The following is a 17,114-nucleotide window of genomic DNA, read 5'->3' as shown; positions in this document are numbered from 1 at the left end:
AGCCAGTATCAGATGGGATTGATAATTACCACCTTATAATACAATTTAAGAAATGTCATTAATAGATCTTCCTTTACATTTTTCATTAATTTCTTTGATATTCCTGACCTTTTATTTTTTCGAATGAATTTTGTTGTTTTTTTCCTAGCTTAATAAATTAATTTTTGATAACTTAATTGGGATGGCATTGAATAAGTGGATTAGTTTAAGCAGAATTATCATTTTATAATATTGACTCTGCCCATCCAAAACAAATTAGTTTTTCTCTAATTATTTAAATCTGACATTATTTATATTAAATGTTTTATAATTATCTTCATGTAGTTCCTAGGTTTATCTTGGTAGTTATGCTTCAGGTATTTTATGCTGTCTATGATTACTTTAAATAGGTATCTATTATTGTCTTTTCTTATGAGGCTTTTGTTGGCGATGTATAGAAAAGCTGATGATTTATGTGGATTTATTTTATATCCTGTTACTTTGCTAAAATTGTTAATTGTTACCACCACCTTTTTAGTTGAATATCTAGTATTTTCCAGGTATACCATCATATTGTCTGTAAGAGAGAGACTTATTATCTTATTGCCCATTTTGATTCTTCCCCTTTCTTTTTCCTTTCTTATTGCTATTGCTGAAATTTCTAATCCAATAAATGGGCATCCTTGTTTTACTTCTCATCTTATTGGGAAGGTTTCTAGCTTTTTCCTGTTATAGATGATGCTCAATGATAGTTTTAGGTTAGATGCTTCTTAGTGTTTTAAATAAAAATCCATCCATACCTGTGCTTTCAAGTGTTGTTGGGTTTGTTTGTTTATTTGTAGTTGTTTTTTTTTTTTTAATAGAAATGAGTGTTGTGATTTATCAAAAGCTTTTTTTGCATGTATTGATATAATCATATAATTTTGATACTTTTGTTATTAATATAATCAATTATGCTAATATGTTAAACCATACATTCCGGGTCTAATTTCCAATTGGTCAAAATTTATAATCTTTATGACATATTGCTTTAATCTCCTAGCTAATATTTTATTTAGCATTTTTGCATCTATATTCATTAGTGAAATTGATCTATAATTTTTTCTCTGTTTTTTGTTCTTCTTGGTTTAAATATCAGGTATGCTTATATTAGGTATTATGTATTATATTTATATTAGATATATTTGTTTCATAAAAGGAGTTTGGTAGGACTCCTTTGCCTATCATGCCAAATAATTTATTTAATATTGGAATTAATTGATCTTTAAATATTTGGTAGAATTCACTTGTAAATCCATCTGATCTCTCTCTTTTTTTAGGAAGCTCATTTATATTCTGTTCTATTTCTTTTATGGAGGCACTTGATGGTGGAAAAACATAAATTAAATCAAGGAATCCAGAGTTCATTCATTCAGAATATATGGCAACTCTTTCTTAATCATTTCATCTCCTATTACCAAACTACACATATGAACTGAGCATATTCAACTTGAAATAATATGTGGATAGGTATTTCAGTGCCTATAAGAAATAGCCTCCTCAAAAATCATTAATTGAACTTATGCTAGTTTCCAGCTGCAGACCTTCATAATTAATTGAGGATGATAAAGTAACCTTCCCCTCCTTTTCTTTCTTCCTAATCAAAGTTTATTTTTCTGTTCCTTCATCCAACACTGCAGAGTTCATTAATTTGATGAAGAAGGCAGTATGCATGTACTTAGACAATATGCTTTTGAAGGGGAAGAATTAGGCTCATTTACCTGGGTTCTACATTTTACATGATTACAATATACATATTTGCATTTTTTCCTGTTCCCACTTATCCCAGGAATTGAAGCATAGAATTTCAGTTAAAGGTAAATGGCAAAGCATGAATGAATAATTTTCTATCTGATTTGTCAATTATGATTGCCTACATGATTGGCCTTGAAACCACTTGTAACCATTTAGAATTAAGAACTATATATTGTTAAGGTGCCCAGAAAGGGAATTTCCATCAAAATCTTGTTTGACCTGTAGCATAGATGTCACATACTATCCATTCCCAACATTCCTGACCCTAAGGCAAGGACCTCTGTTTAATAAATAAGTTATTTCATACATCACAAACAGCAGGGTATGTTCACATTTTAAATAAGGAAACCTACAGTTTTAACTGAGTAATATATTTGGAAAGTGGTATTTAATAAAGATTAATGGTTAGGTTCAGTTTCTGGAGGATGACAGGTTTGTCCATGGGGCAGACTGTCAACTCACCTATAGCCAATAGCATAAATAAGACTTTAAAGATAAATTTTTAAATTGCTTAGACTAGGAGTCTATGCTTTTAGCCCACTTGACATATGGTCCACTCCCAAATCAAATTAAAATATAATTGGGAAATATTTGACAAAACAAAGCTTAAAAAAAGAACTTAGTTAATATTAATTTATGCTTTACTAAGCCAATACATAGTCTTCAGAGATCTTTATGCATGGCCTTTATTTACATTTGAATTTGATACCACTTCCTTGTAACTACTCTAAATCATCAGAAATTAGGAAATTATTCTTTTTAAAATTTTATTTCTAAATTTCTCAATTTAAAATTTTAACTGTTCTAAAATTCTAAATTTTTATTTCTTAATTTTAAAAACATTTGTGATAAAACATATGCATGGGCATGTACATATGTGCATGTATGTATGTGTGTATAAATATGTACATATGAAAAATTCCCTTAATGACTCTATTTAGCCATGTTTCTTATGTTAAACAAAATAAAGAGGTGGGGATGTGCTATAGATATAGAAAATTGTAGGCAACTTTCAGATAATGTTATTTTATTATTGGTTTTAATTAATTGTTTTTCTTTATTACAAAAGAACTCTAGGGGAGTAGTAGTGATCTGTAAATGTTTGTAATGTAAAAACAAAAGAAAACAAAATCTGTCTTATGGAAAATTAGACACATCAGTGGAGCTACAGATCTTTTAAGGAAACTGGAAATGGCTGAGATACATTTGGCTCAGATCCCAGTTTTGGGCTTCTAGGTTCCTATCCTCATGGAAATATATAATCAGAGCCATATCTGACTACTCACTAGTCATTTTAATATTTTGTTTGATATTTTGTTTGGTTCTCATATCTTGTTTGTATCACAATTATGTAATTTTCAAATAGTTCCATTACAAATATTCAGCATTTCAGCCACATTAAAATTAACTATTTTTTAAACTGACTAATAAACCTAACTATCTTTAATTGCATAATTTCTATGGAAAAAAATAAGTTCTAAACAATCAATTTTTGCAAACTGAATTTTGTTTTCTAAAATGGCATCCAAGGGTAAGTTCAGATATTAGAGTAGTGGATTGTCTGCAACTAGCTAAGGCATAAGAGAGCTAAAATTCTAAGTAGCTTTTGTAACTAGCTGAGGGGAAAGTGCAAGATTTATGTATTACTATAGGTGGGTTCTGATGCAGTATTTACCCAAGATATACCCAATCTTGTCTAACTTACTGTTGGCTTTGCATAATAATGGATGACCACTGATGAACAGGTAGGCAGAGCTAACTACCAGTCACTTCCCTTTCCCCACTTCTGTATGAGCAGGGATATGTGGTACTCATTTCTGCTTTAGAGCATCACTTTGATTCTAGCTAATCCCTTTGCTCCCTACTTTTTTGGAAGATGGTTTCCTTCAGCCATAACCACTGGAAGAACACTTACTCATTTAACCAACTACTTTCAATGATTACTGACTTCTTTTAATCTTAGAAATAATTCCAATGAAAGTATTCCCTCTTCTCAAGGAAGTTGTTAATATAATCAATAATTTATTTATACTTTTTATTTATGATAAATAAAATGAATTAATTTTCTTTTTTCTTTTTATTATTTTTAAACAAGCCCCTAGACTGTAAGTATTTATAAAATGGTAGTTTATATATGTATATATATATATATTTCCCTCATGGGTTTTTCATTCATCCTTTCCTCCCTTAATTCTGCATCCAAACACTAGAATATTTAACAATTTATTTTTATTTTTATTTTTTGCTTTTGTTTTTATTTACTTAACAATTTTTAACAATTAGCCATAGTTTAAATAGCATATAAATTAAGGCAAAAATTAGATATAAAACTTCTAATTACCTATGGCTCAGTCAGATACCAAGAGGGTCAGTAGGATTTCTCTTTCTTCCCAGGAAAAAGCAAGGATAAACTTCCCTTTTTTTGAGTAGGGGAGTTGTAGACATTGAACTATGGATGGGAAGGAAGATGCTCACCAAAAAACAAAAAACAAAAAAACACACATACACACACACAAAAAAACCGCCGACAGATTATGTTCCAGATTACTATTTGGATTCAGCATCCTCATTCTGTTTTCTTCTCTCCCTTTCTTCTTTCTTTACTGTAGAGGGTCACAGATAGTGTGGGCACTCTGGGTGAGGTATAAAACCCTTCAGCCCAGAGGGAACCTTGGGCTCTCATCTCCTGTAAGGGTTCTTGGCCTTCCTGAGAAGTCAGAGGGTGGTGACAACCTGTGTAGAGACTAAGGCAGAGCGATACCAGGTGTCAAACTACGTACAATAGCAAGCTCATGGTCCCACATGAGCACTGTGCTATGGTTATATAAAGGTATTAGGGTATATAAGGCTGAGAGAATTTGGAATAAACAAACTCCATGCTTGACCATCCACGTGAGTCCTACCTCTTCACTCCTCTTCTAAGACTAAGGACTCAGGCTGGTACCAAGACCCTCCAGAAAGCTAGTCCAGATACAACACATCCTTCCTTCCTTCCTTCCTTCCTTCCTTCCTTCCTTCCTTCCTTCCTTCCTTCCTTCCTTCCTTCCTTCCTTCCTTCCTTCCTTCCTTCCTTCCTTCCTTCCTTCCTTCCTTCCTTCCTTCCTTCCTTTCCTTCCTTCCTTCACTTCCTTCCTTCCTTTCTTCTTTTCCTTCCTTCCTTCCTTTCTTCTTTTTCTTCCTTCCTTCTCTTGCTTCCTTTCTTCCCTTCCTTCCTTCCTTCCTTCCTTCCTTCCTTCCTTCCTTCCCTCCTTCCTTCCTTCCTTCCTTCCTTCCCTTCCTTCCCTCCTTCCTTCCTTCTTTTGCTTCCTTCCTTCCCTTCCTTCCCTCCTTCCTTCTCTTCCTTCCTTCCTTCCCTTCTTCTTTCCTTCCTTCCTTTCTTCTTTTCCTTCCTTCCTTCCTTTCTTCTTTTCCTTCCTTCCCTCCTTCCTTCTCTTCCTTCCTTCCCTTCCTTCCCTCTTTCCTTCCTTCCTTTCTTCTTTTCCTTCCTTCCTTCCTTCCTTCCTTCCTTCCTTCCTTCCTTCCTTCCTTCCTTCCTTCCTTCCTTCCTTCCTTCCTTCCTTCCTTCCTTCCTTTCTTCTTTCCTTCCTTCCCTTCTTCTTTCCTTCCTTCCTTCCTTCCTTCCTTCCTTCCTTCCTTCCTTCCTTCCTTCCTTCCTTCCTTCCTTCCTTTCTTCTTTTCCTTCCTTCCTTCCTTCCTTTCTTCTTTCCTTCCTTCCCTTCTTCTTTCCTTCCTTCCCTCTTTCCTTCCTTCCCTTCCTTCCCTCCTTCCTTCCTTCTTTTGCTTCCTTCCTTCCCTTCCTTCCCTCCTTCCTTCTCTTCCTTCCTTCCTTCCCTTCCTTCCCTCTTTCCTTCCTTCCTTTCTTCTTTCTTTCCTTCCTTCCTTCCTTCCTTCCTTTCTTCTTTCCTTCCTTCCCTTCCTTCCCTCCTTCCTTCTCTTCCTTCCTTCCTTCCCTTCTTCTTTCCTTCCTTCTTTTCTTCTTTTCCTTCCTTCCTTCCTTCCTTCCTTCCTTCCTTTCTTCTTTTCCTTCCTTCCTTCCCTCCTTCCTTCCTTCCTTCCCTCTTCCCTTCCTTCCCTCCTTCCTTCTCTTCCTTCCTTCCTTCCCTTCTTCTTTCCTTCCTTCTTTTCTTCTTTTCCTTCCTTCCTTCCTTTCTTCTTTTCCTTCCTTTCTTCCTTCCTTCCTTCCTTCCTTCCTTCCTTCCTTCCTTCCTTCCTTCCTTCCTTCCTTCCTTCCTTTCTTCTTTCCTTCCTTCCCTTCTTCTTTCCTTCCTTCCTTCCTTCCTTCCTTCCTTCCTTCCTTCCTTCCTTCCTTCCTTCCTTCCTTCCTTCCTTCCTTTCTTCTTTTCCTTCCTTCCTTCCTTCCTTTCTTCTTTCCTTCCTTCCCTTCTTCTTTCCTTCCTTCCCTCTTTCCTTCCTTCCCTTCCTTCCCTCCTTCCTTCCTTCTTTTGCTTCCTTCCTTCCCTTCCTTCCCTCCTTCCTTCTCTTCCTTCCTTCCTTCCCTTCCTTCCCTCTTTCCTTCCTTCCTTTCTTCTTTCTTTCCTTCCTTCCTTCCTTTCTTCTTTCCTTCCTTCCCTCCTTCCTTCTCTTCCTTCCTTCCTTCCCTTCTTCTTTCCTTCCTTCTTTTCTTCTTTTCCTTCCTTCCTTCCTTCCTTCCTTCCTTCCTTCCTTCCTTCCTTCCTTCCTTCCTTCCTTCCTTCCTTCCTTCCTTCTTTTCCTTCCTTCCTTCCCTCCTTCCTTCTCTTCCTTCTCTTCCTTCCTTCCTTCCCTTCTTCTTTCCTTCCTTCTTTTCTTCTTTTCCTTCCTTCCTTCCTTCCTTCCTTTCTTCTTTTCCTTCCTTCCTTCCTTCCTTCCTTCCTTCCTTCCTTCCTTCCTTTCTTCTTTCCTTCCTTCCCTTCTTCTTTCCTTCCTTCCTTCCTTCCTTCCTTCCTTCCTTCCTTCCTTCCTTCCTTCCTTCCTTCCTTCCTTCCTTCCTTCCTTCCTTTCTTCTTTTCCTTCCTTCCTTCCTTCCTTCCTTTCTTCTTTCCTTCCTTCCCTTCTTCTTTCCTTCCTTCCCTCTTTCCTTCCTTCCCTTCCTTCCCTCCTTCCTTCCTTCTTTTGCTTCCTTCCTTCCCTTCCTTCCCTCCTTCCTTCTCTTCCTTCCTTCCTTCCCTTCCTTCCCTCTTTCGCTTTCTTCCTTTCTTCTTTCTTTCCTTCCTTCCTTTCTTCTTTCCTTCCTTCCCTTCCTTCCCTTCCTTCCCTCCTTCCTTCTCTTCCTTCCTTCCCTTCTTCTTTCCTTCCTTCCCTTCTTCTTTCCTTCCTTCCTTCCTTCCTTCCTTTCTTCTTTTCCTTCCTTCCTTCCTTCCTTCCTTCCTTCCTTCCTTCCTTCCTTCCTTCCTTCCTTCCTTCCTTCCTTCCTTCCTTCCTTCTTTTGCTTCCTTCCTTCCCTTCCTTCCCTCCTTCCTTCTCTTCCTTCCTTCCTTCCCTTCCTTCCTTCCTTCCTTCCTTCCTTCCTTCCTTCCTTCCTTCCTTCCTTCCTTCCTTCCTTCCTTCCTTCCTTCCTTCCTTCCTTCCTTCCTTCCTTCCTTCCTTCCTTCCTTCCTTCCTTCCTTCCTTCCTTCCTTCCTCTATTCCTCCCCCCCTTTCTTTCTCTCCTCTTACAAGTGTATCACTAGTGCTGTTCTTAAAGCTTATCCTAAACAGAAAGAAAAGTCAGAGCAGCACCCAGGCACAGGTATTGATAATTAGGAATTACTAACATGATATAAGAAAAGCTTAACATAAAAATACAGGGGGGGAAATGGATGGAGCCAGTCATGGGTGAGAACACAAGGGAGCTATTCCAGATAATGAAGGGGTAGAGAGAGGATAGGAAAATCTGTTCTCAAAGTTCACTATCAAATGTAGCACAACAGATTCATCTTCTGAGAAAATAGTCTCATCAGTCTTTGTGAAGGTATCATGCTGACCTTTAAGGCATCACTACATTACAGTTTTTCATGCTGACAAGCAGAAAAGAAAATGCAAATGTTGAGTTAAGTAAAGGAAAACAGGCATAAATGGGCAAGAGGTAATCTAGACTAGCCTGTGCCCTTCCCTGGCACAATGACCCAAGCACTAGCAATAAGTGGACAATCTATTCATTTAAAAATCTGATATTTTTGTTAATAGTAACAAAAATAACAATAATATGCTGGGACCTGACATTCAACTAGAGTCCAGGAAGAGGAAAAAGATACCACTAGATGGAGTGTGAAGCAATACTTTCAAAAAACCCCTAGGGCCAAAGAAAACTCACATTAGGGAAAGAATGTTGTTTTGATCAAGATCTCACTGAAGAAACTACAAAATGTTAGAACTAGGATGGTTTTAAGACATTATCTAACTCAAATCTCTCATTTTAGACCTTAAAGGTTAACTAGTCCAAATCTCTCACTTTATGTAGGAGGAAACCAAGGTCCAAGATCACATAAGTAGAAAAAAGCATTTGGGGGATTTGAGTTTAGATAATGTGACTCCAAAAAACAGGGCTTTCTTCCACCAAACCGTAGTGGAGACCAGAGGTTTTAGGCAGAAAATATTACCTAGAATAAGTTACAAAAGATCAAAGAGGGCAAAGGAGAAAATAAGGGTAAGGAGAGTTGGGTCACCATGTTTTCCTTTACTTGATTTCTAAGGTTACTGTTTTTGAGATGTTTCCCCTTGAATTCACAACACACAACTTTTATCCATTTCCTTCACAGAATAATGAATCCACAAAATAGTCACATATATTTGATTTGGAATTGTGTGGTCCTGAGTACCTAGGTGAGATTAGCAGAGAGAGCCTGAAATATTGACAATATTACTCCCTGAGTCAAGCAGTGAAGAGCATTGATAGAGATCAGTTTAACCTTATGTTCCTACCCTCTGGAGATCAAAAGTAGCTCCACTCATGCTATGTTCAGTTAGAAATCTGAGTTATGTCAAACCCCTGAGGTTAAATTTTTCCTTTAAATCTGTCTTTGGCCCTCAACATCTTTGCTAAATCCCGTTTGGAGTTGTAACCCACCACAGCATTCTGCCTCCCCCACTTTGCCTCATGGTATCTTTCTCCTTTGTATAGCTAACTAATTTTTTTAGGGTGCTAAACTCCTCTGTCAATTTTACCTGACATTTTGTTGAAGGCCTTTCTCTTGGTTGTGTATTCTACTAGAGAACTTATTTTTTCCATTGTTAATTTTTTATATGCTCTCCTAACTCTATTTCACATTTACTAGTCCTGATGTCTATTGTATCCCTTCATTTTTCCTGTAACCCTTTTCCCTAAATAAATCTACCTTTTGCCAAAGGAGAATGGCCCCTGTGAATCTTCACTTGACTGAACCTCAACATTTGGTGTTGAATTCCAAACACTTCATTTGGTGTTGAAATTGTTCTCCTTAATCACATCAGCATTATTCAGAGTAATAGTTATGTTCAAGATATGGTCATTGTTTCTATTCCAATGCAACTATGCAATACAAATTTGAACTCCTCATTTATTATTTGAACTATGGAGAAAAACCTATCAAAATTTACATATTTTCTTTACCTCTGAACTCAAATCCCACTACTGATGCTTACTATCTAGGTGACTTTGGATAAGACTTTTAATTTATCTGAGCTTCATTTTCCTTATCTATAAAATGAAGAAACTGAACTAAGAATCTTCTGGGTCTCTTCCAAATCTAGAGAAGGACCTATGACTAGGGAGGATGTATCCTCACTGTATAATAACAGGAAATATCTTAAACAGCAAATCAAATGTGATATATAGAGGATTACCATCATCAAACATCAAAAGATGCGCCATACCACTTTGTCTAGTGAATGGAGAGGTTATCTTTTGTTAGTTTCAATGCAGGTGGTCAAGTGGAATGAGTGTTGTATTTGGAATCAGAGAATCCAAGTTTGATTCTTGGGTCTGCTAATTACTTCCTATATAGCTGGCCCTGGAACTCAGTTTCTTCCTCTTATTAATGCACAAGCATTTCTGCAGGGATTCAGACCAGTACAGTTCTTTCTACCAAAACAATTTTCACCCTATAATTTCTTGTAATTGTGAAACAAAAGGCAAAATTCTACAGAAAGGTACAACAAAAGTACATAGTTTAAATTTAGGATTTTTTTTAACTTACCAAACAATAGCAAATATAAATTCTGGATATTCCCTTAAAAAAAAGATTCTGGCAAATTTAAGTCATTCAGGGTCTAGGTAAACAAAAGATCTTCTCTTTAGATCTCATCCCCAGATAAACTAAGGAACCTTTTTTTTTTTTTTTTTTTTTTTTTTTGGTTAACAAAAGGACATCTCCTTCTTTATAATTTCCTGTCCTGATCTTTTTGAAGGAACTAAGCACACAGCCAATCTTGTTATGGTTCCTGATTCTAGAAAGTCAAAGAAAGACTCCTTGGGATTCCTTCCTATTTTAAATCTAAGAGTCCTTTCTCCCAGTTCTCAGCTCTCTCTTAGTAGAAGCTGTCCTTGGTATGATGGATTTTGCATTTTTTCCTTGGAAGAACACTGCGGTAGTAATGCAATATGCTGTGGCTGCTGCTAAAAATGATCTATGTATGTTCCTGGGCTTAAGGATATGTGATTTCTAGAGAGCAAATATGCCCTTAAAAGGTGGAGGAAAAAAACAAACTGGTTCTACTTGACTATGCAAAGAATTCCCAACAATTTTTTCATTTGGTTTTGTCAAAGAGGGCACATTTGCATTCCTTGACTTGTGGCTCTTAAGAATATCAAATATATCTTCCCTCCTCCCTGTGTTTTGTAAAATGAGCAGGCAGTCTCTGAATAACACTAACATTTAAACCAATACTCCTGGGGTTTGGATGCTTTTCACTTTATCTTGTCTGTGTTTCTTGGGCTTTTCTTTCCTTCCTTCCAGTCCCATCTTTACCAAAACCCTGAGCTAGTTGAGGGGTCTCAGAGATGAAATTCGCCTGTGAAGACTGACTACATACAGATGTGTCCCAAAAGTCTTAGTGTAGCTTTAAACTGTCATATCTTAAAGCTACAGTAAAAATTTTGGGGAACAACTTGTATGAGGAAAGTAGCCCACCTATTGCAGAGGGAATATAGAAGAAAGATTGTAAATATGTTTTGATTTTTTAAAAACCAGATTATGGTCTGAACACTAGCTCATTTATTCAATAGTACTTGTTCCCTATTTAGTATATAACATCATACTGAGGTAATATGATTTTGTGCTCCCCTCATTTTATGGAGGAGGCTTCTGTTCTAACAATAAGTGAGCAGTTCCTAAATCTTCTGTTTTGGGGTCTGCCTCAGGTACTTCCCACACTCCCAAACTAAAAACAACAATCGGTGTGATTCTGAATAGCCCACTCCTCAATTTATTGCTGACTGATGATCTGGTCAGTGATAACCAAATTCCAAAGACCACTCCTCTGGGCCATAGAATTAGCCTATCAATGATAGAAAGCTGGACAAAGGGTTTTCCTCTCTCTTAAGACTTTGCTCATTCTTTTGGAACTTAGCCTGCTTGTAATGGCATTACAATTACAATCAAACTTTGCCCCTTGACTAAGAAATGAGCCACCTAACAATTTGTGGGGTCCCCTTTCCCAATGTCAACAATACTAGGCATTATGGAGTATATAAAGATGAATGATATATGCTCTCTGCTCTCATGGAGCTTTTGGTCTAGTGATTAATTGTACTTTCTTATCTTAAGCTTATTACTTTCTGATGCATATATTTGGGCACAGTATGGTTTTATGAAAAGTGCATTGGGAGTCAGACTTCTTCCAAGTCCCAAAACTGTGACTTACTGGCTGTGTGACCTTGGGCAAATCATATAACATCTCTGAAATACAGTTTCTTCATCTGTAGAATGAGGATAATAATAATTGCAAAATGGCCAGGTTATTGTGAAGAATATGTGCAAAATTTTGAGTGTCATATAAATGCATTATTACTTTTCCTCTTTTCAAGTATTATGTTTAAAGTAAGTTCAAATGTACTTTGGGACTTGTTATTGTTTGTCTTACATTTTCAAAGCAGCTCATGACATCAAGGGTGTGGTACCATAGCATATAAGTGAATTAGATTTGAGGGAGGGAGGTCTTGATGTGACCAATGTAGCAAATGTGGTACCATGTAACACACTCTAGGAAAAGCATCAAATATTGGGGTTTGGTGGTATGAAGAATTTACAATGGGGATTCTTTTGGGAAAAAAATAGAAGAGATACAATAAATACCAGGAATGGTAAATATAAAACAGAGTGGGAGAACACATAGCAAGTAAAGAGGTTTTAAAAATTAATGATGGAAAGGGCAAGTTCCTTAGTGGAACACTTAGGAAACACCCAATGAGGTTGGAGTATGCCCTTAGCTGGCAGGAATCCTAAATTCTAAAAATGATGTAGCACCTCAGGGACATGACTAGGTTTCTGACAGGACTTGGCGAGGTGAGGCTGCCCATGATCTTCACAGAGGATGGACCTCAGGGATTTGATATTACTTGGATTTCTGACTGGATGACTTCCACAGAAGGCGGGATCACAGAGCTAAACTGATTTCTATCAGAGCCTTCTCTCTGCCTGCCTCGGGGAGCAATTGCATCAATGCTCCAGTGTCTCTCTGCCAACCACATCCACCACTTAGGACTTTACCAGGCTGTGCCAAAGCACCAACCTCTCTTAATCCCTTGAAGCCATCTGGTTCAATGGCAAGCTATAGATCAGGATGACTGGAGATGGCCTTGGATGCATCAGGAAACCTTTATTTTTTAAAGCTAAGATCTTTAACTGGTCTCACATTTAGCTGAGGGAATGCTCCATTGGTGATTAAGGCTAGATAAAAAATGAGGCAGACCTCTTTTACCCAATAAAGAAAATATATTAATCCAGGAAGGAAAGACCCTTAGGGATTCTGGATGTAAGCAAGTATCCTTCTCCTCCCTGACCCCCAAACTATCCTTTCTTGAAGTCCCTTGGAACATGTTTATTTAGTTACCATTTTTAATAATGTTGGAAACTATAATAGCTGCACTAAAGCTTTTGGGACATCTTGTATAAAAATCAAATTCAAAATGGCGTTGATATATTGGGAAAGAAAATACGAAACAGAGTGAGAGATGGTAAAGATAGGAGGAAAATATAGAAATGAAAGATAAACTATAATTTCCAATGTTGAATCTAGGAGAATAGTAATAGTTTTTCTCACTTTAAGACTTAGAAAGTGCTCTGTATACATAATAAAAGCTAACACACCACATTTTAAGATTTGCATAGTGCTTTATAAACATTATTTCATTTTTTCCTCACAACATGCCTGGAGTAGATGCTTTTATCATCATCCCCATTTTACAGATGAGGAAATTGAGGCAGACAGAAGTTAAGTGTCTTGTTCAACGTCTTATCTTCGTAAAAGGTATAAGATATTGGTCTCTTCCCAATTTCTGCTGAACTGCTTTCTAGCTTTCCCAACACTTTTCTTCAAATAATGAATTTTTTTATATCAAAAAATTAAGTCTTTACACTTATCAGATACTATGTTGCTATAGTCATTTGCAGCTGTAAATTATGTCTACTTTGTTCCATTGATCTACCTTTTTATTTCTTAGCCAATACCAGATAGTTTTGATATTCACTCCATTATAATAGTTTAAGATCTATTATTGCTAAACCTCTTTCCTCTACATTTAAAAAAAATTAGTTCCTTTGATATTTAACTTTTGTTCTTTCAGAACACAATAATAACAGTGTTATTTTTTTCTAACTCAGTAAAATAATTTTTTGGTAATTTAATTGGGATGTAATTGAATATATAAATTAATTTAGGGAAATGCTCATCATTCTATCTACTATACCAACTAGATGCCTCTATTATTTCAATTGATCCTTAGATCAATTTTACAAAAGTGGCAATGAATATCTTACCCATTTTACAGATGAGGAAAGTGATCCCTCAAAGGAAAAAGTGATTTGCCTGGGGTAACACAGATAACATCAAAAACAAGACTCAAATTTCATTCCAAGGCTTTGAGGTCAAACTAAATGATAACTGAACTTGAGTCAATAATAGGGCCAATGGTCAATCAATTACTCAATTGATTAAATTTAATTAATTGATTAAATTTAATTAATTAAAAGGTCAATTAATTGAAAGTCAGTGTAATAATATAAAAGCAATTCTCCTATTTGACCTTCGTTCAACTTTTATTGAATTTGCTTCTTGGTTTCTCATCTGAAAAGGAACATGATGAACTTGGAGAAGGTCCAGGGGAAAGCAACAAATATAATTAAAGGGAGAAAATTGGGCCTTTGAGGAAAACATAAAAAGAAATTGGAGGCAAGACTTAAAGACAGTTATCAGCTTCAGTTTCTTAAAAAGACTAAGAGGAAAGATTAAAACATTTCAAGGTAAGGGATTGAAGTCAGACATAGCAGGTAGGGGAACTAACCATTAGACAGTTCCCAAATTGAGGTTCTTAAGAATATGACTGGCCTATTCTATTTAATTCAGCAACCATTGTGTGTCAAATTCTAGTGGAGAACAAGAAGACTCAATGGACCTGACCTCTGTCTATAATTTATTTACAATTTTATTGATGAGATGAGACGTATATGTTTGAAAAATTAGGGAATAACATGCAAGATCAAGATCTGAATTCAAATCCAGCCTCTGGCATTACCCATGTGATATTGGGCAAGTCATTTAAATCTTCTTGGATTTCTGTGTCTTCAGGTATAATAACAACAATAACAAAAGATTTGGACTAGATTTCCTTCTATCTGGCTCTAGTTCTGTAATCCTAGAATTCAACGTGGAGGGGAGTTGAAATTTGATAATTCCTCACCCTGAAAGCCCCGAATGTAATTACAAGTTGTTAATGAAGTGTTAAATTAACTATCAAGGTACTTCTAAACTAGATCTCTTTATGAAGCATGAATATTTTTCTTCAATTGAATCAGAAGAAACAGTCCTATTGGCTGACAGAAAATGGTTATACCATATAAAATGATTATGGGCTATGGAGAAAGCTCTGTGGAGGGAATCCACGGAAGGGGGAACAATTCCTTCCTTCTCTTTTTGGGGGTCCATGGCATGTAGCAATGTCTTTGACAAGAGGAAAACAATGCATTCAGAAAACAAGAGATCTTTGAGAGAGTTCAAAGTACAGGTGGGGATCAAAGGCAGAAAGACAGCTACTCATTAGATAAAGCAGCTTCCAGCAATGGGAGAAGAAAGCTAGCTAGGGACTCAGGAGATCTAACTCTGGCAATGGGGAGGAATATACCCTGGGAATCTACCTGAGCAATTTACTCAGCTGACGTACTACACACAAGGGGAACATGTAGCACTAGGAGTAATGAATTGCTTTTGCATCTTACATGCGTCCATCATTACTATTGTTATGTCAAATCTGAGTATATTCTTTCCATAGACACTGTGTATATTTGTGAAGAAATGTGCAATTTTATGAGGGGAATGTTTTGTGACTACTATTTTTATTTCATCATCCCAGTAAAGTCCTTAAGGATTAATTATACCTATTGTCCGATTGTTAACGAGAAGCAAACTAGTGGGGGCTTATGAGTATCATTAGTAAGAGTGTTCAACAGCAGACTTGCTTTTAGGACCTGAGATACCAGTGCACTCAATCCTTGAGTATAAATGAAATGGGGAGATTAGCCTAGAGAGGATAGTTTTACATGCTTCATTTTGACATAGAAATGATCTTGGGATTTAAAAGAAGAACAAGTTCTGATAGCTTCTACCGAGATGGAAAAGCTTCAAGAATGGACCTAGTGACAGATTATCTGCCTGTCACCTGGAGACCAGCCTAATGATTCAGAGAAGCTCATCACCAAGTTATTCCCAACATGGTAAATTTTCAGCCATAACCATTCATCAAAACTGTCTACCGAGGTACAGAGGGAGGGCTTGCTATCTTTGGTAAGGTACTCATACCAACAAAATTGTGGTATTAAACTTCAAGGATATAACTGAGTGTCTCACGCATGGCTCAAATTTAAATTTAATCCTCCTTGGAGTTAGGTGAAGGGGCTTAATGACCACTCAAGGTTTTTTGCAGCCCATGAATCTGTTCTGTGTATATGGATTATGCTTGCAAATGATGTAATGTCTGTATACACCAGGATTTTTTTCAACAAATGTTCTCTTTGAACTATGGAGACTGACTGGATCAAAGCATAGTATTGTCACTTTTTGTTGTTATTGTTTTTTCTTTCTCATGGTTTTTTTCCCTTTTTGATATGGAAATATGTTTAAAAGAATTGCACATATTTAATCTATATCTGATTGCCGGAGGGAGGGAGAAAATTTGAAACACAAAGTTTTTAGTTTTTATTTTTAAAGCTTTTTTATTTTCAAAACATATGCACAGATACTTTTTCAACATTGACCCTTGCAAAACCTTGTATTCCAAATTTTTCCCTCCTTCCCCCCCCTCCTTTCCCTAGATGGCAAGTAATCCAATATATGTTATACATGTTAAATATATGTTAAATCCAATGTGTGTAAATATATTAATACAGTTACCTTACTGCACAAGAAAAAGCAGATCAAAAAGGGGCAAGTAAATGAATAAGAAAGCAAAATGCAAACGAACGACAACAAAACTGAAAATGTTATGTTGATCTTCATTTAGTTCCCACAATTCTTTCTCTGGGGGTAGATGGCTCTCTTTGTCACAAGATCATTGGAATTGGCATCAGTCATGTCATTGTTGGAAAGAGTAATGTTCATCAGAATTGATCATCATATAATATTGATGTTATGTACAATGATGTCCTGATCCTGCTCATTTCACTCAGCATCAGTTCATGTAAGTCTCTCCAAGCCTTTCTGTATTCCTCCTGTTGGTCATTTCTTACAGAGCAATAATATTCCATAGCCTTCTTATACCATAACTTATTCAGCCATTCCCCAACTGATGGGCATCCACTCAATTTCCAGTTCCTAGCCACTACAAAGAGGGCTGCCACAAACACTTTTGTACATGTGTGTCCTCTTCCCTTTTTAATGATCTGTTTGGGATACAGACCCAGTAGAAACGCTGCTGGATCAAAGGGTATGCACAGTTTGATAGCCCTTTGGGCATAGTTCCAAATTGCTCTCCAGAAAGGTGAGATCAATTCTCAACTCCACCAACAATGCATTAGTGTTCCATTTCCCACATTATTTATCATTATCTTTTCCTGCCAGACCCCAGATTAAGAACTTCTAGACTAGATAATCTCCAAAGATACCACAATTCTCAATCCTATGATACTCAAATAATATAGCATTCTCATGTTCATAACAAATGGTCATTTATACTAGGGGTTCTTAACCATTTTTGT

This window comes from Sminthopsis crassicaudata, chromosome 5 (genome assembly GCF_048593235.1).
Source record: "Sminthopsis crassicaudata isolate SCR6 chromosome 5, ASM4859323v1, whole genome shotgun sequence".
NCBI classification, from domain to species: Eukaryota; Metazoa; Chordata; class Mammalia; order Dasyuromorphia; family Dasyuridae; genus Sminthopsis; species Sminthopsis crassicaudata.
The sequence above is the reverse complement of the archived record's forward strand: the minus strand, read 5'-3'. Positions refer to the sequence as shown.